Genomic DNA, 25,526 nt, shown 5'->3' with positions numbered 1-25,526 from the left:
CCTGGCTGTAAGTTTCCTCGGCTCTGCAGGGCGCGGGGCACTCAAGGATGGAGGAGACCACACCGCGCGGCTGGGTTCGCGGAATGGCGGTCCCTGCGGCCTCCAAAGGCCGGACCTCAGACCCCTCCCACTCCTTTCCTGCTCGACATCTCAATCCAGTTCCTAATATCTCAATAGGGTTTTTAAACAAATCGATCCTAAGGGCTCAGTTCAGCCCACCCAGGGATTCTTGGAGGACGCACGCCGAACTCAGGGTAGTGAGAAGAGTTTGGGGGGCCCTGGGGCGCAGGGAGAAGACCCCACACTCCACGGCCACCAGCTCCCTTCCGGAGACGGCGCTCGGACGTCGCGGGTCACGGGCGGGGAATTTAGCCCAGGTGCTCGTTGGGCCGCGAGCGGCCGCTGGGCCTGGATCCCCAGGCTCGCTGTGCAGACTCCAACCTTGAGACGTCAGGACGGCGTGGGCTCCCGGCCGCCGCGCAAGCCCAGGACCCCGAGTCGCGGGCCCCCACGTCGCAGCGCGCCTCCCTCCTCGAGACCCGGGGCTCCGACCCAACACAGGGCTTCTCAAATGCCCCGGCGAGATCCAGGCAGCAAGAGGGAACCTTTTTTTTTTTTTTTTAATGTGTAAGAATGTTTTGCTTCTTTTAGGGCACAGCACTGCTGCAACTTGCAGCACAGAGGGCCCCTTCCCTGCGCACCCACAGCGGTCGCCGCCTCTCCGGCACGGTCTCCCGGATCTGGATTTGGGGAGCGCAAGTGCCCCCTGTGGCCGGCCCGCGCCTGACCCCGCGGGCCTGAGAAGGCAGAAGCGGCCGGTGCGGGGGCCCAGGAGGAAGTTGGAGCCCGGGGGCCGGGAAGGGGGCTGGTCGGCGCCGCTGGCTGGGCGGGGCCCCATGGGACCGGGGCCACCCGGGGCTCGCGTTCCCCCACGTGGCCGGCTGCCCGGTACCCCACGTGGAAGGGGCGGAGGAGGATGAAGGGCCAGGGGAGCAGCGGACCTCGAGCCACCGGGACAGGACCTCGGCCCCTGCCACCGAGGTCCCCGCGCCTCCCGAGAGCCTCCCGGGCGGGGCCGGGCTGGGGAGTGCCCGCCGCGCCCGGCCCCTGGCCCTCCCGCCCGCCGCGCTTGTGTGCACTTTCGCGGAGCCACTAATCCCCCGAGAGAGCCGATTTGTAGTGAGGAGTATCTGAAGGGGGCGAGGCCGGCCCATGTGGGGTTGTGTCATTGGTTTGCAAAGAGAGACCCCGCCTTTGCCCCCCCCCCAAAAAAAGGAGCGAGGAGTGAGCGAGCGGCGACCCTCACCTCGCCTCCCGCCTCGCTCCTGCGCAGCCAGCGGGCACCGGGAGCTGCGGCCAGCGCCGCTTCTTTCCTTTCCTTTTCTCTCCGTTTTCCTCCTCCTTCCCCGGAGGAGAAAACAAATAAAGAAGAGCAAATAGCCGGGAGGCGCTCGGCATCCAGGACGTTCCCTCCCCCGATCCAAGTTGGAATTAGCATCCTCTCGGGGGTGAGCGCGGCGCGGGGCGGGCGCGGGCCGGGGACCCCCAGCGCAGCCCCCTCTCGGCGGGCGGGAGGGCGCGGGGCCGGGACGCGGGGGGAATTGGGAACCGGGTGGGCGGAGGAAGGGGGTGGGGTGGGTGGGGAAGTAGGAAGAGGCTCGGCGGCGAGGGGAGGAGGTGGAAGGGAAGGGAGGGGTAGGGTGGGGAGGGGAGGGGAGCGGAGGGAGGGTGGGGAGGGCGGGAGGGGGAGGGGCGGGGAGCTGGAGAGATTAAGTTTTTGTGTGTGTGTCCCTGTGTGCGTGTGTCATTTTAAGGTGGCTCGGGAGCGGCCCGGAGGAGCCGGCGGCGGCCCGAGGAGCGAGGGACCGAACCGGGAGCCATGCCGCGCTGAGGGGGGGCCGCACAGCCGCCGCCACCGCCACCGCCGCCGGGTGGGGTGGGAGGGGCGGGAGACGCCGCCGCCGCCGCCTCCAGGGTGGGCGCCTTTCGCCGTGGACGCCGACCGTCCGGGACGAGGTAAGGGGGGCCCCGGGGGAGGGCTGGGGCCGCCGCCGCCCCCGCCTCACCTGCGGCCGCGGGCTGGGGGCGCCGCGCCCGCGCCTCACTGCGCCACTCAGGGAGGAGGAGGAGGAGGAAGAGGGCGAAGGACACGGAGCCGGCATCCGAGGACATCTTTGGTCCGTGCCCCCGGCCTCGTGTCCCCCCTCGGCGCCCGGGGGTGGACGCTGGCTCGGGGGTCCCCGCCCGCCCCCGCCACCGATTGCGCCCGCTGGCCGCCGTTTGTGCCAGGATTTTTGTTGTTGTGATGAGAGTTGATGAATGCGAAGTAGGCGGTCACCTTCCTTCCCATCAGGGTTGGAAAAAAAAAAAAAAAGAAACCCCGAGCGCGGCGGCGTCCGGAGGGCAGCGGCGGCGGCGGCGGCGGCGGCGGCGGCGGCGGCGTCTCGGCGACGGTTCCCTGGGCGCCCCCGGCTCCTGCTCCCTGAGCCCGGTGGGTGCGCGCCCGGGGGCCGCCGGCGACCCAGGCCGAGCGCGCGACGCGCCGCGGGGACAATACGGCCGGATCTCCGGGGAACAGGAGTCCGAGCGCGCCGGGGTGCGGCGGGCCTTGCGCCTACGAGGCGAGGGTGGGGGGGGCGCGGAGAAGAGGGGTTCCGTGGGGAAGTCGGGGCGTGAGCGGCTCTCGGTCCCCAGGGGCGCTGCCCCTGCCGGCGGGGGATCCCGCGCGGCTCCCCGGGAGCGCAAGTGAAAGACGGGAAAAGAGGCGAAGTGGAACCCTTTTGTTTTGCCGGCCCCGCATTGTTGGCTCCTCCGGGCAGCCGGGCCACATCTGCTGCCGCTGCCGCCGCCGCCACTGCCGCGCGGGGCTCGGCCCGCCAAAGTCGCGGCGGGGCGGGGGGCCTGGGCGGGCCGGGCGGCGGGCGCGGGCGGGGGCCGGGCATTTCCTCTGCCCGGCCGCGCTCCCGCGGGCACCACTTCCTCCTCGCCCGCCGCCGCCGGGAGCCCGGCCCGCCCGCCTCCCCCACCTTCCCCGCCCGGGCCGCACTTTTCGGGTGGGGCGAATCAAAAAGAAAAAGTTTAGCAGGAGGGGCTGGTTAGGGCGCGCCCCGGGCGGCAGGGACCCGGTGCGGCGCAGGGACAGCCGGGCCGCCGCGGTTCCTCCTCCTCCCAGCCCTCCGCGGCGCCGGACGGCCCCGCGCGGCCGAGGGGAAGCGCCTTTCTTTCTCTCCCTCGCGCTGCCCCCAGCGCCCCGGGCGAGTTGGGCAGAGGCGCGCGGGAGCCGGGGCGTGCCTGGGCCTTTCTCCGGCGGGAGGCCCAGCGGCGTGGCGGGTCGCCTGCAGCCCACGCCGCGCCCTGGGGCTCGGAGGCCGCGGGCCCAAGAGCTCAGCTCGGTCACCGCGGGCCGCGCCGAGACACACACGCGCGCACACACTCCCTCCCGTGGCTCGCTTTCCGCCGGCGACGACGGTCGCGGACACGGAGTGAGCGTGTGCGCGCGAGTGTTTGTGGTTGTCCCCCCTCCCCCCGCCCGGTACTTTTTCCGGAGGCGGCCCAAGCGGCAGTTGGCTGCAGAGGACCCCACGTTTAGGATTTTATAGGGAAGAGGAGGAATTTTTCGTAGAAATCCCCGCTCTGCGTGCTCGTGGTGGAGGCTGCTGGCAATGGCCTACGTCGTCATACCGGGCTTCCTTGCCCTGTCCGGGGTAAACAATCCTTCTGTGTATTTACCCCCTTTTTTCTTTAAAGATTGGAGATCGGGTTAAGTTCTTAGAGAGTCTGATGCGAGTGGCTGGAAGGATAGACAAGAGAATTCTATTCTATAAATATGCATTGGGAATTTAAAATGCTAAACGCCTTATTTGCAATTCTGTTGGATATTCTAGAGACTGGTATATTTTTATCTGACATGGATAATTTTGAGGGGACGTTATATTTTGGGGAAGTTTACAAAGTGATTCTTTCTGCCTTTCTAACTTGGGCGAAATATATCGACTCATACCACCCTTTCAAAAAAGATAGCTTTCTCTACTAGGTGTTTGGGTTCGAAGACAGTTTAAAAATTACCTCGTGTTCAGTACCTAAGATTGCTGTTTTGCCTCGAGGGTTTTCCAAGTAGAAGTGGGTAGTTTTCATGTACTTTGAGAATTCTGAGGTTTTTTAACCCCCCCCCTTTTTTTTAAATATAAATCTTTTCTATTTTGAAGTAATGAGACTTTAAAGGATCTTGTTTTTGTAATCACTTGATTTCAAAGGATACTTCTTACAGCAATTATAAAGTAATAGTCAAAATGCTAATTAAACATTTTCAGTCATAGCTGCTTTAATGTTGAAACAGAATTTTTTTCTTTAGCAGAGACTGTATCGTAGAGTTGAAACACTAAATATTCTTTTGTCTGGCATCAGATCTCTGAACTGCTCTGACATTCTCCTGAAAAACCCCTAGTGCCCTTTTTATTGCCCCCAAAAGAAAAGTTAATGAGATGGTAGATTTCAAGCAAAAAAACAGGCCCTCTTTCTTGCAAAATATGCTTACAGTTGCCATTGAAGTTGGATGTTAGCCGTGAATGCACTTGCCTTTAATGAAACCAGTTTAATCGTTCACACTTGATCAAGTATAACATGAGCAAACAAAGGAAATAAGCCAGTATATTTCTGTAGAGTGTAAGTGTTGATGTTGGGTCACCCCCTCCCCCCACCCTGCCCCCCTGTAAAAGGGAGAGAGGGTTGAAGGCAAAGGGAATTTATGGCGCTGATTGGTTTTTTGTGCCCCAGGGGTAGGGGACCCAGTTACATCCCTGTGGAAAGCAGTTATTAGAGGGAATTAAAAGATCTTGGGTTTGGAGCTTGTTTTGAACCTGACTAGGTGGTTTGGGTTTAATTCTTTTTCCTGTTCAGAAAGATAAGGTAAAGAATGCCGACTCCCCCCGCTCTTTTTTTTTTTTAACCCCCACCTGACAACCCCCTCTCTAATTGTACCTTAATAAGAGTCTGCAGGTTGAATGCAGAACCCTGTGAGTTATTTACGGTTTCGCCTGGGAGCTTTGAAACTGACCCTTGAATGGGTGTTCTCCTGCGGGGAGGGGCAGGGTGAATTACCTTTTCTTAACTGATTTTAAAAAGCCTCATTGTCCCTAAAAATCATTTCCTTGCACGAGTTGCAATTTATGTGTGGAACTGAATCATCAATTCCGTGAAGAGAAAGATATTCGTAAAGTACGTCTCTCTAAAGTTAAGAAAGTAAGAACGTTTGGCTAGTTAAAAACAAACACTACTGCCATTGTAAAAACACACCAGTGACATACTTGGTGAGATATTTTGGCCTTTTGAGAGTCGGGGCACACCTGTTCCTGTCCCTGCCAAGTTGTGTGTGCTTTCCCTGCCATTGTTAATCTGGTCGTGTACACAAGATGAAACAGTAAAACTTGCGATCTGTATAATTATTAACTAGTTTGTCAGTTACCCTTTCAGAGAATAATCAATAACTTCAGTCTTAACTTTTAAAACTCCAGAAATTTTACTTTTTAAGTCTGGAAAATGTTTCAAAGAGAGATTAAATGAAACAAACAAACAGCAACAACAAACAACAAAACCAGAAAATCAACCTGCAACTTTATAGTTTCTGAGTAGCCAGCTACAAGGCAAAGAAATGATGAATATATGTAGTATGTACTGAACAAGCAGTGCACTGGATTTTAAAATGATATTTTTATTGTTACCATTGCTGTTAAAATACAAACAGCTCACACTATTTGAAATCCTTGAGATTCACGGATTGAAAAAAAACCAAAAAGGACACCTCTGAGTGAGGGAGTAGCCCTGCTGAGATCTAGCACCAGAATGCCATTTGCCAACAGTTCACTAACATCATGAATCATTTTTGAAAGCAAAGTTATACCCTTTGCACTTAACGCTTTCCCTAAATGGAAAAAATTTAAAGAGTTTACAGCAATGGTAGAATGGTGGCCCCAGTTGTCATTTTTTTACCACTGTCATTTCCATAGAGAGGGGCTGTCATCATAATGTATGTGCATGCAGCCTGGGTCCCTCTGTTAATCTATCAGGGAGAAGCAGCAGCCCTAGTGTCCTGTGGCCCTGAATCAGGCCACAAATATATATTCATACAGCACATGGTTGGGAAGGGAAATTTATCAGTTGGGCAGGGCACACAGCTCAGGTAATATTTCCACTTTGGGATGGTAGGTCTGTTACACAGGGTGGAACATATTTTTGTAGTAACTAAAAAATGGGAGGGCAGTGTGTCTGTCCCTGGAAAAAGAAGTATTTGTACTTAATGGAAGTGACCCATGTGGTGAAATCTCGGGGTGTCTTTTCCCCAGCAATCTTCCTATGAATTGCTAGGGGAGGAATGCTTGTGTGAACTTTCCCTGCTGAAAACTTATTAGTGGGCACATGAAATGCTGGAATGGATACACTTTTAGAGACTGTGCGGCCTGGCAGATATCAGTTTTCTCCCTTACAGCTGGTAAGCATGTCTTAATTTACGCTGCTGCAAGTTAAAGTTACAGCACTCCTGGAAAGAAGGGAAAATGCAAGGCTTCTCCTCCCCACCTCATCTTTTGAAGTTAATTTTCATTCAAGTCTGTGTTTGATGGAATATATATCAAAGACTTATGAAAGAGTTTTTTTTTTTTAATCCTATCTTGGGGTTTGGAAAATTATATTTAATAATTGCTAAAAACTTCAGAACCATTTTAAAGGTGTTCAGTGGCCCTTTTGATCATGATTTAATGGAGAGTATCCAAAAGCCATCAGTGTGACTCTAATGATATTCACAAATTAATGTTTGGGCATAATCTGGAGTTTGCTTTTAGCTATCATTATTAATGTTTAAAGCCTAAATTATGGCTGCACTTGGGCATTCAGAACTTCGCCTGTGAAAAGAAGGGCTTTGCACATTGTGTAAAAAAAAAAAGGGGGGGGATTCACAAATGAATACAGAATGTACAATAGGGAGAGAGCCAGGCCATTGTTTGTGTGGAATGTTGACCATGGGAGCCAAGGGCTAGTTTCGCCTTCATTCTTCTAACTGCTGGAGAACACAGAAACTTCAGGAGCTGTGGACGGGATGGGAACCAGGGGCACATTCATCTGTCTTTGCCGGGCATGGAGATTTGGCCTGCCCCCTTTCCAGAGTTTTTCTTAGAAGGTGGTCTTCTCTGGACTGCTAAGGAACGTCGTGTGCTTTCTCTTCTCAGTAATCTGCTTTTTTGAGGAACGATTTTGACAGCAGATAGTAAGAGTTCCTCAAGGAAAGTAAACAGACCTTTTCTACCCCCTCGAAATGTGATTTTAGGAAATGATATTCAACTTCAGAAAGGAGGCATCTTAAGTCACAGGAGGAAGTTGTGTTTATTTTTACTCCTCTCCTGACTTTAGTTTTTAATCTGTTGGTAGCATTAGGGAGAATGCAGCTAAAATAAGTTTTTGCTGGATGTTCATGTTTTGCGTAGCTGCTGCTGTTTCGGAAAAAGCTCCTCCCCCATTCACAAAGCCCTTCTCCTTCCACGTGGGAGCTGAGGTCCCAAAGTGGAACCAACTCTGTAGCTTAAGGGAGGTGCATTCCTGGCCCCTCACTTTCTAACCCTCACCTTAAGTGGAATATGTAGATAATATGTAGATCATTAACCATTGTTGGTGTCTGAAGCCTGTTCAGTTTTTTAGCAACGACGCTCGGTGAGAACCAGTTGTAGTTTGCATGTGTATATGCCTAGTCCCTCCCTCAGTGAATGTTTTAGAAAGTGATCTGCTTTAGCTGTTTACCTAACTAAATTTAACAGATGGTTGCCTAGAGTTGGCTTAATATTCACAAAAATTGTGATGAAATGGTTGGGATCTTATGAATGGGACAAGTGATGATTTTGTTTCTATAGAGAATTGTGACTTTTGTCCTAGGTAATAATAGAGACTTCGTTTCTCCCAAAGATTGGTTGGTGTTTAAAGGATGGGAACCCTGAATAGCTGCTGTTGTCTGCCCCTGATCCTGGTGGTGGCCAGCCTTGCCTTTGGTTTTGTTGTCTTCTGTGAGTCCAGAAAAGCCCTGGAGGCAGGGGTGAGGGGGGAGAGGGAGGGCTGGGCTTTTCATCCATGGGGTTCTAAAAATCCTTCTCATTTATAAAATACAAAAATACTTACCTTCCATTGTATTGCTGATTTGTGCTTCCTCCAAAGCTCTCCTCTGATCAGCAGAAATATGCTTCTTGCATTAAAACAAATCCTTAATTATGACTAAAAGAAACTGTCAGCTGCCTTAAAGATTGTCTGGAAATAGTGGCAATATTTCTGTGTCTCATTCCAGCCCACGTTGTGGCAGAAGCCTGGAAGGGCCACGTTAAAGGATGTGTCACAGAGACAGTGTGTGTAGGTCTTCTTGCAGCACAAGCGAGCTCAGGGCTTGTAAAGTCCAGCTTATCGTGGCTGTGCTCCAGCCATGCCTGAAATCTGGCCTCCAGCAATCTGTCCAGGCCCAGGACAAACAAAAACTTCATTATGGAGTCATGGAATCTGAGGAAGTTTCTCTGGAAGGAACCGAAGACCTAGACCGTGGAGGGAGATCAACTCCTCTGGCCTAGTGGGGCTTTTCTTTTTCCAAGATGGAATTTAAAAATCTTATCTATAAAATGAGGCTAGCAAAGAACCATTTTATGGTGTAAGTGGCCAGAATCTAACCTGGAAGTGATAGTATTGTACCTGCCCCAGGTGTGTGTGTGGCAGCGGGAGGGTGGAGAGGGGAAATGAGAAGGGAAGAGTTTGGAGGGGAAAACAGAGCATTCGAGGTTTCTCTGCTGGAGGGGGTGAAAGGCCAGGAGTTTGTGCACCTTTCCTTTTAAATGAGCTCTAGCTGTGAGTTTATTATTTTGCTGATGGATGGTCTTTAGTGCAGTCTAGAAGTGCAAACAAAGTCGGCTTATCCGCTGCTTGTTCAGGTCCAGGGAGACCAAGGGAACGGGTGGGGGCAGTTCTTGCAAATCCATCTGGATCCTGGACACCCCACTTGGTGTTGCTGCAGCCAGCTCCCAGGCCTGCCCACCTGGAGTACAGCCAGCGCCAGCAGCGGGCAGGGCCCGAGAGAGCTCTTAAAGCCATGTCCCAGGAACGGTTGAGGGAACTGAGAATGTTCAGCCTGGAGTGGAGACACCCCTGGGAAGCCCAACATTGTCTTCTGTGCGGTCATGTGGCCTTACTCTGCTCGGAACAGGGAGGCCTTGCTGTTGGAGCTGCCGGGCCAGATGGGCTGCGTGGGCTCCTGGCACAGGCAGAACTTGGCTGACCATTGGCTCCCAGTGCCAGCCAAAGCTCTGCAAACACCCGAGACCCTGATGGAGACTCAGGCTTTGGGAGCACCTCCTAATGAGCTGGGGAGGATACTGTGTTTTCTTCCCAGTGGAGGGTGACCAATAATCTTAAAGTTTTTTCCCTTTCTCCAGACGTTCAGCTGTGGTCCGCATTCTGGATTGCTCTACTGCCCTGCGGACTGGATAGAGGCTCAGCGTAGATGCCCAGCTGACCTGACATTTCCTACCCTTATTTCCTAGTGTTTCAGGAGCATGCAGAGACAGACCTGATTCCTTTATCTCAGGGCTTTCAGATTACGGAATAGAAGTCACACTAGGAGGGCAATCAATAAAGAGTATATTTTGCTGTACAGATACCAATATGCACATATAAGTGCCTACAAGTAAAATCTGGGAATGTTTTTGATCTTAAAAACATTTCACAGTCATTAATCTTCACGACGCTCCTGCGGGCTGGGTAAATAGAGCAATTCCTATTTTATGCCAGGAAGAAATATTGAATTGCCTCCCCCAAGTCATAAAGAGGCTGTTTTTCCTCCTTGTTCCTGTGACTCGCGGTGTGGGGGGCCTGGGGCGCCTGGAACCCCTGCGATCCGCTCAGACTGACTCCAGGACGACTTCCGGTGTCCTGCGCGACCTTCTGTTGCGGGGAACGCCAGCCCGCCACACCTGGCCGCGCTCTACCTGGAGGGGGCGGGGTCTCCTGCATTTCCCGGACCGCGGGGGTGCCCCACCCTGCTGCAAGGACGGGCCTCCTGGCGTCCGGGCTTCCGGGGTCCCGGGGTTCCTGGCTCCCGAGCCCCAGGTGAAGCCCCCTCCATCCCTGGGGTTCGCCCCTCTCCTCCCGGCGGGTGGACCTGGAGGCCCCGCCCCCGCGGGCCAGAACACCTGGCGGCGCGGCCCCGCCCCAGCTGTGCCCTCTTCCCCCCGCAGGGCACTTGGCGGCCCCACCCTGGCCCCTCCGCGGGCCGCGGTATCTGACACCCCCGGGCCCCCCCACCTCGCGCCTCGCCTTTACACTTGTAAATGGAGCCGCTTCCCGCTGCGGGGAAGTCGTTGAGAGGTGTGAGAATGGGCCCTGCTCCCCACCCCCCCCCCGTGCCCACTTCCTCCTTCCTCCCGCTGGCCTTTGTGCTGGGTGGGGCCGCTCGGACCCGGGGCGGCGGGGGTCCAGCTAGACGCCGCCTCAAGCCAGCAGGGTCGCCGGCCCCTCTCCGGTCCGCGAGGCCCCGGCAAGGTAGGAGCCTCGAGACCACGCGGGACACCAGGTTGGGCCCCCAGCCCGCACTCGAGGCTCAGAGCAGGGGCAGGGACCTGGTTGCACCAGGCCAGAGCCGCCTCCATCCCGCAGTGGTCGCGGACTCCGGGCACTCATGGGGACTCCTGGGGTCGTGGTGAGTGGTGAGGTTCGTTGATTGACTGCGCGATGGTGGCTGAGTTGCAAGCAAACGGTAAACAGCGGCATCATTTCCACTTGACCGGCTTGGGATCTCGTCTCCTGGGCAGTGTTTGGGGGTGACCACGGTTCTTGGATAACCTTCGAATCTGGGTGTTCTCCTTGTAGTGCAAATAGCGCAGTGGCAGTTGCTGTGGGAAACAGCGAGGGCCACTGAGACCTTCAGCAGAACTCCACGTCGAGGACGAATGACATTTGCGCGCCTCTGCTGCGTTCTCTGCTGTTCACCCCGGCGGCTCCCAACACCTGAAGCCTGGCGAGGCATGTGACTAGAGGTTGTCCGAGCGCAGAGTGGTAGGACGGTGCGATCTGGCCCGTTTCGTCTTGCCCTCGTCTTCACCATGGAGGAATTTCTGTGTTCGCCTCTACGTTTTGCAGACTTAATTTGGTGCTCCAGAAATTTATGCAGCCATTCAAGTGCGCTCTACCTGTTATTCAAGTAACTAGAGAGCAACCATTTCTTGAGCACTTACTTAGTGTCTGGCACTAGCTCGCTGGGCCATTGTGTGTTGTTGCGTTTCATTTTCACGAGGTGGGGTGATGTCTGAGGAGGCATTTGGGGGACCACTGAGTGGATTGGGCATGACTCCGTGGTGGGAGGAGGAATTCTTTCCTGCGTGGGGTGAGCCTCTTTCCTTGCCTACCGTGAAATTACAGTTCAGGGGAGGTGAAAGACTTTCCTGCAGCTGACCTGTTTTCTCCAGGAATCAAATGAGCTCAGATACAGGTATCTTTCTCTCAGGCCCAGAGTTGCTTTCCAGGACACAGAGCTATGAGAAGTCAGCCCTGTTTTATGAGTGATCATTTTGTTGGGAAGTCATAATCCAATGCCACGGAGGGGTTTCTAGATCACTTCCTGCTCTAGGATGTTTTACATTCACTGCACTTTTGGAGTGAATATTCAGAACAGCCTGGCTCTTGTTTGGAAGCCTGAGGCAGTCCCCGTTGAATACGTGGGTCAGACTCTGGATCATAGACTCACTATGTCCAGGAAAAGGCCAGACACCTGCCTTGAGATCGGCTCTCTAGCCCTGGCCAAGCACAGCGCTGTCCTCGCAGAGGCACAGGTGATAGTTAGTCACTGTTTTACCAATGAAGAGTCAGGGCCAGGGAGCTTAGGTAATTAAGTCTGACTAGTTACTACCAACTTCGCCTGGCTCTGGCTTCTCTGTGGCTGACCGAGGCTTCTTGTGGCCTTTGACTGGGACACGGGAATGTCTGGGGATGGCTTTGCCACACTAACCAAGACTAGACTCCTTTCCTCCCAAGCTGTTTCTCCCTTGCCCTCATCTGTGTGTCTCTGATGCAGCACCACCCCACACTCCAAGAACGCATGGGCACACTCTCCTGGGGTTATGTGTGTAGCTTTCACAGTGCTTAGGGTTTCATGTGGTAAAATTGGATTTAGTGGCCAGGTATCATTTCATCAATAGGTAAGACCATGTTTGTGGTCTGGGATAGTGTGATCTCAGTTGCCCTCCACCCCCCATCTCCCTCGAGGGAGGGCTTGGGTCCATGGGATGCACCCCTCCCCAACTCTGGTTGCCTCTGGCATTCAACTGGAGCCATGTGCACACCTGAAATAGGATCTGGTTTGTGGGTTCCACGTTGGGTAGTTGGGGGTCAAGAGACAGGGAAGATGCTTAGGATTTCTCCTAACTGTGATAGTCTGTTTGCACCACTCCTGTGAAAACCAGGGAGAAACTAGGTTTTGCCGGGTGAACTTCCTTTGGGTCGCTCCCCTGCATCCGTGTGGTGTGGGCCTTAGAAAGGAATTTGAATTAATACTCCTGAACAAAGGGAACAGCCTTCTTTTCAAAGAGGCTATCAGAACTGACAGGGAATGGCACAGAGTTGGGTGTGTCTTCAAATCCAGAGACCAGCCCCGCTCGGGTGATTAACTCACCGGAAGAGTACCCGGAGCAGGTGATGCGGGAGCTCCCAGGTTGACCTTGGCTTTCCATAGAGGGTAAGGTCCCCACAAGGTGGAAGTTTTCCTGAAAAACAGGCTTTTCTTTATAAGATTACCTTCCTGTTCTACAACCCTTCTCTTCTTTTTGTGAACACATGTGTACTTGTGAGCACATGTGTCTTCTGGAAATCCTTGGTTTCCGCTGGGGCTCCGGTGGGGCCGGGGGTGGTGTGGATGTTGGGTGCCCCCCCGCCTCCATCTTGGCCTTTGGATTCTGCTCTGTCTTGTGGATGACTCAAGGAAGTGCTGGGAGGAGTCTCTTGACAAATCAGTCATGTGAGTCCCGGTGTCCTGGCTCATCTCCAGCTTGGGTATGAATAGAGTCAGCCTATTTTAAGTGCCCCCTGCAGTTTTTAAACAGGTCTCCATTCCGCTTCACTCCACCTGGAAGAGGGTGGTGGGGCCAGGATCATCCCTGGGCCAGCCCTCTCCTTTCTGTGGTGCCTCACTGGGACACTGAGAAGGGGGAAGCTGCTTTCTCAGAGGCTGTTGCTTGGAAAGTGGCATCTAAGCATGAGAATGACTGCGGCGTGCAGGTTCCCATGAATGGTCATTTCCTGTGAGCCGGGCCTTGTGAGTGGTCTTCCAGAGCCCATGTCGTGTCTATGGTGTGTCCGCTGTCCTGTTCCAGGTTTCAGGGATCCTTTGTGCTGGGCAGAAGATCCACTGAGCTGGCATCCAGGTTCCTCCAGCAGAACACGGCGCAGTGGTGGACCTGCCGCAGCTCTGAGGCCAGCGAGCCAGTTTTCCCCAGCACCCTGTTTCCCAGCCCTAGCATCTGCAGTGTCCATTCTCCTCGCTCCTCCACGGCGCATGCTTTTCACTCAGGGTTGAGGATTCTTTTTCCTCCACTTGCACACATCCTTCTCATTTCTCAACTAAGCCTAGGATTAAGAATGAGGCTTCAAGTGACAAAAGCCAGGAGATTTCACAATTAAAGTTGGAATTGTGTCTGCAGTGATGTCTTCCTCAGCATTTAAGGAAGGCCTTGAATAGTGGGTAATATTTTTCTATCCTAAATTGGCCACATGGCTCCAAATAGTGGGCAAAGGAAGACACTCCTGTGGTAAATTCGAGAATGTCTTAGTTGAGGCTCTCATGTCCGTAGAGGATGAAGGGAGGGGGGTTATGACTCAACCCAGTTGTGCTTTTGGGTCCCTGGTTGTGTCCCAGTCAGGCCCGAGAGCTTAGAAGCAAATCCTGTATGTTACTTGGCCCCTCAGAGCAGTCTTTTAAAATATTTCTCAGCAAGGAAGCTTAAAAAGGAGTTTACTTTCCTAATTCTCTTTTGTCTTCTAGAGCAGCGGGCAGGGTGGGAGGGAGAGCCTGGGTTCGCTGTGGTTAGTGGGAAGGGGGCTGCAGCAGCACATGGACCACCTTTTTGGTCACGCCCATAGCTGGGAGTTTTGCAACCTGGTGGTTACTTGGCATGTCAGGGTCCTGGCTCAGATCCAAAGTTTTGCTCTAGGGGCCCCGGCAGCGCACTTTGAAAGCGCTGAGCTAACTGCTGTGCTCACTTTGGTGGCTGGTGACCAGAGAGGTCCCACTGGAAGGTCGTGAATGTCTTTCTTCCTTTCAAACACTGAGGTTCGGCCCAAGGAGAGATGGTCCTGCCCTCCTAGAGCTTAGTAGAGGCAAAACAAGGAAGTGTGGCAAAGAAGGGATGGAAAGAAATGCTGGACTTCTCTCCCACACTGGGAGGCCTTTGCAAAGGGCTTCGGTTTCTGAATCTGTAAAATGAGGGTAAGGAGAAGGTGTGTTGTAAGGATTCAATGAAGTAGTGTTTCTAAAGCCTTTAGAACTGGCTTGACGTACCGTATGTGTTTGTTGGAATTTTTTTTTTTTCCGAGATGGGGGTTTCACCGTGCCGCCCAGGCTTGGAGTGCAGTGGCGCAATCACGGCTGACTGCGGCCTTGACCTCCCGGGTTCAAGCAATTTTCCCATCTCAGCCTCCCAAGTAGGTGGGACTACAGGTACAGGGCACCACACCTGGCTAGTTTCTGTATTTTTTGTAGAGATGGGGTTTGCCATGTTGCCCGGACTGCTCATGAACTCCTGAGCTCAAGTAATCCTCCCTCCTTGGCCTCCCCAAAGTGTTAGGATTACAGGTGTGAGCTGCCAAGCCTGTCATGGTGCTATGTTAAAAATACCTGGAAGATGTCGTGCCCTGTGGTAGGGAAGGGGAGTGGCTGGTGGGGCTGGCTTAGTTTGGGAGCAGCCGTCTTCTTTCTCATTGATTCCTGGGGCCCAAAGCAATGAACTGAAAACTGTTCACGAGGTTAATTTTAGTCTGTGGGATGTTACTACGTATTAGGTCACTCCAAGAAACGCTCAGTAAAATATTTACTTTCTATTTAAGACCTACTTTCTCTTCCTGGAGAAGGAAGAAAAAAACTGCCTTGCCTGATGGGCAGCCAGGGTGGGGGCCCAGTGCTGCCCCAGCCGCCCTGCCCAGGTGAAACCTGTTGAGAAGGGTCACTCAGGTTTGAATTCTCCTCTACTGAGGCCTCAGTACCATCTTTATAGAGTACATAAACCACAGTGAACGTGGGCATGACAGGCCACATTCCGAGGAGCATATTTGTTGAGGAAAAGGAACTGTGTCTGCCCTTCCCTCTGTGCACACGTCATCATAGATCCCTTCACCCTCCCAGGTCCCTGAGGAATGAGTGCGTTTGCCGGTCAGTGGCCAGGGCTGTCGACTTGCTTGGTGGCATCCTGTTTGGTTTCTTGTGGGTGCTCAGTCAGTAGCAGCTGTGGTAACTGGACCAGGTGCAGCTGGGTGGCAGATCTGCTGTGATGTTTGAGCATGTTCCTGACCCCAGGCCCTGGCAATGGGGTGGTAATTAATCATGTCCTCCTAGGATATTCATTCACAGATACTGACTGAGCACCCACTAGGGGCCAGGCACAGTACGCATGTGCGTACAGCATCACCAAATGTCTTCTGATTGAAATGTTCAAATACCTTTTCTCCACCCAGCCAGTGTTAACTGCTCTGTGCTTCCTGTGGGGCTCCAGGTGTGAATAGTAGGTCATGTGCGTGAAATGGCAAGGTGGGGTAAGGAAGGTGCCTGTCCGGCAGTTAGTTTGTCACCTTCAGAGTGGGCTGGTCATTTCATGGACCAGCAGTTTCTTTGGATTCAACTCATGCTATTAAAAAATCTCACTTGGAGGCCAGGTGGGGTGGCTCATGCCTATAACCCCAGCACGTTGGGAGGCCGAGGCAGGTGGATCACCTAAGATCAGGAGTTTGAGACCAGCCTGGCCAACATGGCAAAAACCCTGTCTCTACTAAAAATACAAAAAATTAGCCATGCGTGGTGGTGCGCACCTGTAATCCTAGCTATTTGGGAGTCTGAGGCAGGAGAATTGCTTGAACTCTGGAGACAGAGGTTGCAGTAAGCCAAGATCGTGCCATTGCACTCCAGCCTGGGCAACAGAGCAAGACGCTGTCTCCAAAAAAAAAAAAAAATCTCACTTAGGGCCGGGCATGGTGGCTCACACCTATAATCCTAGCACTTTGAGAGGCCGAGGCAGGCCAGTCACCTGAGGTCAGGAGTTCAAGACCAGCCTGGCCAACATGGCAAAACCCTGTCTCTTCTAATTAGTTTTGGAGAAATTGGTTTTGTAGATTATATTTTAGTCTCTTCTAGAAATACAAAAATTAGCCAGGTATGGTGGTTGGCACCTGTAATTCCAGCTAATCGGGAGGCTGAGGCAGGAGAATCACTGAAACCTGGGAGGCGGAGGTTGCAGTGAGTCGAGATCATCCCATTGCACTCCAGCCTGGGCGACAAAAGCGAAACTCTGTCTCAAATTAAAAAAAAAAAAAATCTCACTTGGAAAAGCAAAATGGTCCTTGAAAATGCCCTTGGGAAACCACCCATGCTGGAATGCAAGGGCATCTCAGCTGGCCAGGGACCAGGGGTCTGGGGCCAGAATGTCATATTCTTCAATTGCAAATCCTGGAGAGTGTGCACAATGAATAAGATGTGGGTGCATGTGGGAAGTGCTCCCACGCTAGCTGTTTGTTACCATTATTATTATTAGGGACGGCGGTGCTGGTGGTGGTGGTGGTGATAGTAGTAGAATTCATGGCAATCCCAGTAGTTACGGTGGCGTGAATGTCATTGAGAAAGACAAATCCTCCCGTCAACTGTGCCTTCTTCCTAGCAGGGAGTGGCTGTTTGTGCCCTGTTTTATCAGGAGGGAGCAGATAAGTGCTAGCAACCTTCTCTGGCCCCCTGCCGTGCCCTGCCCTACCCTGCCCCAAGGGACAGCAGATACCTTTAATACCACGAAGCTTGGGTGGGCTTGGTGGTTTTCACGAGTGACTCAGTCAGTCCCCAGAGAGGCCCTGGTACCTGGGGTTGGGGCTGCTCAAAAGGTTGGCTTCTGGAGCAGGGGCGTCCCCAAGGCACCCCTGGCTAGGAGTCTCCTGAGGGCCCCACCCTTCGTCCCGATGGAGAAGCCCTAACATCTGTATTTTTAGCCACCTCCTCCAGGGGGTGCCTGATGCAGCCAGCCCGAAACTGCCAACAGCAGCACACAGACTGGCTTTCTTCAAAAACAAACCACTCCCCCAACACACACCCACACACTCGAGTCTAGTTATTGAACATTTGGCATGAAAAATGGTTGAAAGAAGATTTTATATAACTCAAATAACCCACTAAATTATTTGAAACTTGGAATATGGATTTCTGCTGTACTCATCCTCATTCTTTGAAGAGGGATTCTCCACCCTCCAACATTACCAGGCATTTCTAGGAAGGCAGAGGAAATTTCCTGGGTGTCTGATAAAATTGGAGCTAGTTCCGTATTCAGATGCACTTGACATTTCACTCTTGACCGGGCAGCAGTGTGTATTGAGATGAGGCTGAGCAGTGTCAGAGCATACCTGCTAGAAAAGAAATTGGTTTTGCAGATTATATTTTAGTAAAATCTGAACTGCTCAGTGAAGCACACTATTACTATCTATGTACACAAGTCAAAGATGGATGCCACAGAGTTGATGTTTTTAACATTGGCCCGTGTGAGCAAGAACATGGATCAGCAAAAGGTGCATTTACCTCCCACTGCAGGCAAATATGCTTAACCTTCAGGAGCGCCCCCGAGGCCCTCACTTGTGCCTCTAGCCTGTTTCATCATGATGCAAGCGGATTTGGGAGTGATACCTGCTGTTTTAGAACTGAGAGTGAACTCGTTTTGTGGCAAATCCTTTTTATCTTGATCGGGGAATTTATTAATTAGTAGGCTTCAGCGAGGCTGGTAACCTAGCTTGTTTCTGTTTGCAGAAGTACTTTGTTATACATTGGCTTATTTTATTTTTAGTAACAACCCTGTTGTGAGGCAGTGCGATTATTTCCCACTTGAGGAATTGGCAAGCCGCATAGACTGGGCTCACAGTTAATTAATGATCGAGAGAGATCCGAACTGGTTCTCCTCCACCAATACCAGGCCGTCTAGAGAATGGTTGTGTATTCACATAACCCTATTCTAGGGATGAGCGGGTGGGTGCAAATTCGAAGGCCAGAAGGGAAGCAGGAGAATCCAGTTTCAAGAGTCTGGAGCCTTTGGCGGGAGTCCCCCGTGTTGAAAGGTGAACTTGAAAGACCATCCACGGGTGTCCTTAGATGAAGAAGGATTTAAGGGACTCTGTTTGCCCCTTGATAGGAGGTTTGTAACTGGGGTCTTGAGCAGAAAGGAATTGCTCTTCTTGGTTTGAGTGACTGCTTTCTGGGGAGCGTCTGGGTGCTTTTTGAGTTGCATGCAGAGCCATTTATGGTGAGAGAAATTATGACCTGACTAATTGGCCCAGGGCTAGGTGTTTTGGGGCTCTGCACTGAGGCCTCTGTGCAAGGAGCTTGTCTGCTTGAATATGGAAAGTGATAGTCTTTGGGGCCCTGGCAGTTTCTTTTGGGGCTGCTTTTGGACTTGAGTTAGCAAAGAAATGACTTTATGATTTATGGTGTTTATGAAGAATACCTATCCGTTTTCACATAGACATCTTAATAGAGATTAAATACAAAATAAAGTGGAATGCATGAACGGAGATATTCCCATAAGCAATATTGTAGTTTTAGGCAGTGTAATTATGTTTTGTACACTTCCCGATTAAGCAGTTATGCATTACTGGGGAAACTACCTTTTAGAGATTTAGAAAAGCTTTAGAATTTAGTAAATCAAAAAAAAATAGGTATACAGTATTTTAGACATAGGGTTTCAGCATGTTACATGGTGTGATAATGCAGTGCCATTGAGGTGAATTTTTTCTTTTTTTGAAATGGAAGGCTCACTCTGTAGCCCAGGCTGGAGTGCAGTGGCGAGTTCTCCGCTCACTGCAACCTCCGCCTCCCGGGTTCAAGCAGTTCTCCTTTCCCAGCCTCCCGAGTAGGTGGGATTACAGCACTCCCAGCTAATTTTTGTATTTTTTAGTAGAGACAGGTTTTCACCATGTTGGTCAGGCTGGTCTTGAACTCCTGACCTCAAGTGGTCGGCCTGCCTCAGCCTCCCAAAGTGCTGGGATTACAGGTGTGAGCCAACACACCCGGCCGGTTGAGGCGAATTTGCTTCTTCTGAACATTGCCTGTGGAATGAAGGTGTACCCCTACTGTGTGCGGGATGTCGTGGGGGGCTGCCGGGCTACAGGGAAGAAGAGCAAGGAGGGTTTATCTGGAGTTCAGCAAAACAGTGGTGGATTTCCGCGAGCTGGGATGGGCAGAGGTGGCCACATTAGGTTTGGAGTTAGGCTGAAGGGGGTGTGCTGAGGCTAAATGTGGGAGAGGGAACCCAAGGTAGGAGCCTTTCAAGTTCGCGTGTCCTTTCAGCTCCCACGTCCTGGCCACTAAACCACGGGAGGTAACGAAATGATTTTCCCTGAGTAAACCGTCTGAAGCGGAGCTGCATCTCAGGCAGCCTCTGCGAGCATGTGCATCACAGAATCCTTCCTCCTGGTGTCTTCTGGGTGTTGCTGATTTCAAGGAAGCCTGGTGGGGTGTGTGCTGGCTCAGCCACCCCTCAGTTGCAAAGCTCTTGGGGGCCGCAGAGGATTTCACAGTTCACTGCATAAAGCAAGTCATTTAATTTTATCATTTGCTTTTTGAGAAGGATCAAGTTTTCAAAATCCTATGTAGAAATAATTTATATACAGTAAAATACCCTTTAGCATGCAGTTCTGCCAGTCTTGACGATCTAGGCGTCACCAGCGGGTGGTTGCGGAACCATCCCATCACCGAGGAAAGTTCTCTGTGCTCCTATGGAGTTCCTGCCTCCCCGCCCTGACTCCCAGCCTCCAGCCACCCCTAAGGAAATCACTCCTTTTTGATAGTAGAAGGGCCAGCCTAGGAAGTGCGAGGAGTTTGGTAGATGCTGGTGTGAGAGGCCAGTAATTTCCAGGACATTTGTAATATCCAAGGATTATGCGTGAGCCCCAGGGTTGCTCTGGTCACAGCAGATGGACTTGGCTTGGATGACACCCCTCATCTCCCCAGTGCCATCCTAGGGATGCCTGAGACTCCAGGAGCTTGGCTCGTCTGGACAGGTCGGACCAAAAGCCAGTCACTGCAGTGTGAGTCGTGTCTGAAACCAGCAGATAAACACCTCCTCCGCAAAGTAGGCAAACCGCCCCCGTCCCCCGCAAACCCAAGAGTGGGCAGTTCTGGGCCACACTTGCAGGCCCTGGTGCATCTAAGGCCATGCTCCCTGGGCTCCCCAGGGACACTCACAACAGCTGCCTCTCCACACTGTGTCCCACCAGCCCCTCTTGGAAAGTGCCTGGGAACAGGTGCCTCTTCGTCCGCCATAGCCGCTGGCTCCAGGTCCAGAGGGACTGTGAGTGACTGCCAGGCCAGGGCCGCTTTCTCCTTTCTCTGTGGGGGAAGTGGCTTTGGAGGGAGCCGGGCAGTGTGCTAACCGTGTGCATGTCGTGTGTTTGCCGCGTGCTCACTGTGTACTTGCTGTGTGCTTGCTGTGTATTTACTGTGTGCTTGCCATGTGCTTACTGTGTGCTCGCTGTGTACCTGCTGTGCATTTGCCGTGTACTTGCTGAGTGTTTACCGTGTGCTTACTGTGTGCTCGTGTGTACCTGCTGTGTATTTGCCATGTACTTGCTGTGTGTTTACTGTGTGCTTGCCATGTGTTTACTGTGTGCTGTCTCCCTGCTTGCTGTTCCGTGCTCCTGTGACTTCTGGGTGGTCTGGGGTGGTTGAGCACCCTCAGGTCCCCATTTGTTTTCCTGAAGGTAGAGACCAGTCAGGATGGCCACCTTTTTGTGGTCAAGAAGGGTGGTTTGTGGAAAGCCCAGAGGAATGAGAGCTTCTGAGGTGGGGAAGGTCAGCTGCCCTGAGGCTGGTGCCGGCCCCGAGGGTAGATGGCCATGCTTGCAGTCCTGGGCTCCACTTTCAACCCCGCCAGCTCCTTATGCGTCAAATAGGACGCTAGTCACTAGTTCCTCTCACAGGAGGAGGTAATGAGAAGGCACTGGAGACTTGTGCCCAGGTGCCCAGCAGAGGAGATGCTTGGCAGGAAGTCCCTATTGCACTCTGGGATATAAGCTGCAACTGACTCATTGCCTCATGGTTTTTGTTTTTATTTTTATTTATTCTTTTTTTTTTTTTTTTTTTTGAGACAGAGTCTCACTCTGTTACCCAGGCTGGAGTGCAGTGGTGTGATCTCAGCTCACTGCAGCCTCTCCTCTGCCTCCCAGGTTCAAGCGATTCTCCTGTCTCAGCCTCCCGAGTACCTGGGATTACAGCCAGTCTGTCAGGCCTGGCTAATTTTTGTATTTTTAGTAGAGATGGGGTTTCACCATGTTGGCCAGGCTGGTCTCAAACTCCTGACCTCAAGTGATCTGCCTGTCTCGGCCTCCCAAAGTGCTGGGTATGCAGGTGTGAGCCACCGTGCCCAGCCACGTCATGGTTTTTAATATTCTTTTTATTGTTTTTTTGAGACAGGGTCACACTCTGTCACCCATGCTGGAGTGCAGTGGTGTGATGTTGGCTCACTGCAACCTCCACCTTCTGGGTTCAAGTGATTTTCCTGCCTCAGCCTCCTGAGTAGCTGAGATGATAGGCACCCACCACCATGTCCAGCTAATTTTTATATTTTTTGTAGAAATGGGCTTTTGCCATGTTAGCCAGGCTGGTCTCGAACTCCTGACCTCAGGTGATCCACCCACCTTGGCCTCCCAAAGTGCTGAGATTACAGGCGTAAGCCACTGCACCCAGCCCTTGATATTATTTTCTTTCAGTTGGGAGAAACTTGAAATGAGTCTTGGAACTTATAAAATTGTTAAGTGGGGATCACTGCATTTGCTAATTTTCTGGTCGTTGCCCGAAATGTCCTTTCGGAGCTCATTCTTTGTCCCCTTCCCTCATCACATCAGTCAGGCTGAGGGCAGGTTTAAGCGGCAGTCATCGTGATTGGCCAGCCCTGACTGGCATTCCCGTGATCTCGGTGCATCTTGTATGCATGCATTTGCAGTATGAGAAAACCCTTTGATGCCTTTGAGCTCAGACTAAATGTGACCTTGATTCCTGGCCTGAAATTAATGTCTAAGCATTCTTGGCTTCTTCTGGGTGGTCGTCTGTGAACAAACTGCCATGCAGTGAGTGTGATGGAAACATACCCTCCAAAGACATACATAGCTTAGCAGATTTCAGCGGGGCTTCCCAGTGTAGTGTGAGGACACTTGGGTACATGGGGTTAGTAGCTGAAAGGTGGGTGGACACCCCATCGTGTCTTTATTAAGGGTTCAGGGACAGTTCAGCAAGGGTTGGGGAAGGGGTGTGCTGGACGCTGAGTGGAAGTTGCGAATGTGTGTGGCCACCGGTCTGCTTTCGGATGGTGAGAGCAAAGTTCTTTACTGTCTGGAAAGGTGATCTGGGGACCTTTTCACAGGTCACCAGCCACCTGTGCTCTGTGATGTGCAGCTGTGAGCACAGTAGGGCCGCAGTTCTAGGCAGCCACAGGGCCTCCTGGTGTCCTGGATACAGGATGCTTTCCCAGAACCCTTCTGGGGCTCCACATCTATCTCCACACTTTGGGTGGGGAAGTTGCTTCCCTTGGGTGGATCCAAAAATTCCAGCTGACTTGGAGGGAAGTGAGTTGAGAGCCCCTCCAGCGGTGCTTGTTCAGGTGAGTAGCTTTTGCTATTACATGCCCAGGTCCAGCTGGCCTAGGCTGGAAGCTCCCAGAGTCCAAAAAACAGGGGCTAATGAACAGTCGAGAAAAAAACAAGGCAGACAGTCTTTTGGGGGTGTGCAGTATTAAATCACTTTGAAAGGGGACCACTTAAGAAAATCCTCTGCCCTCATTCAAGAATATTAGAAATACATTAATTTGGTGGAATAATTATAATAGTAGCTACCATCTTTTTTTTTTGAGACAGTCTAGCTCTGTCACCCAGGCTGTACAGTGATTGTACAGTGGTGCAATCTCGGCTTACTGGAACCTCTGCCTCCTGGTTTGAAGCAATTCATGCCTCAACCTCCCATGTAGCTGGGATTACAGGTGTGCGCCACCACACCCGGCTAAATTTTGCATTTTTAGTAGAGACAGGGCTTCACCATGTTGGCCAGGCTGCTCTTGAACTCCTGGCCTCAAGTAATCTCCCCACCTCAGCTTCCCAAAGTGCTGGGATTACAGGCATGAGCCACCTCGCCTGGCCAATAGTATCTACTGTCTGTTGAGTGCCAGGAATGTGCCAAGCAGGGAAGATGGAGATGTATTTGGTGGATGCATAATAGTAACGGCTAACGCACCGCTCACAGGCTAGAGACAAAGTAGACTCAGAGAAGCTCAGTGACTTTCCCAGGAACACACAGCTCTTTGGCAGCTGCTGTATGGAAACCACAGTGGGACTCATCAGAAGCCGGTTCCTTTGCACAGTTAGCCGAGTGAAGAGACGGACGGGCACAGGTATGTTTGGAGTTCTTAAGTTCGTCATCTTGCACCCAAGAATCAAGGTCGCAGGGTGAAGCTCCGTAGTTCTGGAGCCTGAAAGGCATTTGACATCCTGGCTGGAAACCTACATTTTGTTTTACATTTATTTGGGTAGTGGTTTGCTGTTCTTTTTTTTTTTTTTTTTTTTTTTTAACCATTTGGCTTGGAGAAATTTTCCCTTTGCTTATGGTAATTACCCTTTCCTGATATGTAAATTGATTACAGCGGCTCTTTCCAATCTTACACATTTGATTATCCACGAGCCTCCTTCTCTGACTCTTAGTTAATCTTATTTTTAGCACAGTCCTTGAAACCTCAGTGTGAGACTGTCCATCTTCCGCTGTTTCTGAACTGCCGAAGGTCATTTTCACCAGCCCCGTCAAACGCGGATGTGTTTCAAGTCAAACACAGCCATTTGAACCAGTTTCAAACAGTTGCCTTTCAAGTGTCAGCGTGGTGGGGACAGGACCTGCCGCATGAGGTCCGTGTTGCTTGGGATAGTCTCGAATCACCCAGCGTGACTCCGTTGGCTCCCTTGGTTCAGTCGGCTCCAGGATGAGTGCACTTGACCAGAAGCTCCGGCGACACTGAGATTATAAGGGAGCCAGGTGAGCGGAGGCTGCGTTGTGGACACCAGCCAAGTCCGGGTGGGAGGAGGCACCAGGACCTATCAGCAACCTGCCCTGGACTTTGTTTCCTCATGTGTGTGTCTAGGGCTTTGCGGATGATTTGCTCCAGATGGAATTAATGCTGCAGTTGTTAGAAGAGCATCTCTGGCTCCGCTTCTGAAGCTAATCACCACCTCTGTTTTTGTAAGTTAGTGAGAGGAGCGTGGCTGGCTATGAGGGTGCAGAGGTGCCCCTCCTGCGGTCCCCTGGGGTCTTCTCTGCATCTGAGTCTTCTCAGAGGCCACGTGAGTGAGTAGCCCCAGTGGACTCCGGATGTTTTGTGAGCCTTACCTCGATAAGAATAAAAACGTTTTGGTGTGTGATTTGATTTGTTTGCTAGAAGATTAGTACAAAAGCAGGAAGGAAAAAGAACGTGGTGGAGGTGATTGCTAGAGGCTGGCAGAAGGTTATTTACGGATTTTTGCTGACAGTCCCTGTTGAAAGGAATTCCCTGTGAGATTTATGAAGCCTTTCCAATTTATTGTCTTTCCAAGTAAGGTAAGCAAATAAATAAGTTATTCTATTTTATTATAAACACAGCCAATGTAAAATTAAAAATAAGAGGAAATGGGGCTCCATTTTTTCAGCCTAGTGTGTTTCAGGAAAGCATCTTGGAGAGGCTTTTTGTTTTGTTTTTGGCTCCAGCACATTGTGCATTTAAAAGATAAAGTCGGTGCCTTGATGTTGTATGTGCAGGTCACCATCCTTGGAGGGAACTGGTTGCAGCCTTGGTGGGGTTGACAAGATGGTGAGGACAGAGGAGCTGGGATATTCAGGACCAGCCCACCAGAGTCACCAGGGACTCCCAGGCCCCTTGGGAAATAAGGCTGAGGGGTTCGAGACTCTGCTCTGGGTTTGGCCACAGCCGCTGCCCCCAGAAGGGACTCTTGACTCCTGAGGCCCACGTCCTAGCAAACTGGTGACATCTTCCTGCATCCTTCTTCCTGTTGTCTTGATTTCTTTGTCTCTTCTCCTTAAACTCAGAAATTGTTGGTGCTTTCAGTATCTTGGCGAATTGTGATTTTGTTGATACAGATGTGTAAGGACCCACATGGGAAATTCAGATTTTTAGGTAAAGAACAAGCAGGAATATGAGACCTTGTCGTAAACAAACCTCTCGTTTTCGGCGGTGATGTCAGTGCTGAAGATTTGGGTGGGTCAGGTTTGG

At 51.9% G+C, this 25,526-nt stretch overlaps 1 protein-coding gene across 8 annotated transcripts in view; it reads left to right on the top strand.

Annotated features, from left to right (window-relative positions):
* Positions 1–1,267: 1,267 nt before the first annotated feature.
* Positions 1,268–25,526, top strand: part of CTBP2 (C-terminal binding protein 2) — a 172,782-nt gene continuing 148,523 nt past the window's right edge. The window contains exon 1 of one of the 8 annotated variants that reach the window (XM_063781204.1): positions 1,268–1,508. The gene's annotated coding sequence lies outside the window, so the exon portion shown is untranslated. The other 7 variants (XM_063781203.1, XM_063781206.1, XM_063781205.1 and 4 more) reach the window with 7 other exon arrangements.

Source organism: Pan troglodytes, chromosome 8 (genome assembly GCF_028858775.2).
Source record: "Pan troglodytes isolate AG18354 chromosome 8, NHGRI_mPanTro3-v2.0_pri, whole genome shotgun sequence".
Lineage (NCBI taxonomy): Eukaryota > Metazoa > Chordata > Mammalia > Primates > Hominidae > Pan > Pan troglodytes.
Note: the sequence above shows the minus strand (reverse complement) of the source record. Positions and strands in the feature narration are given on the sequence as shown.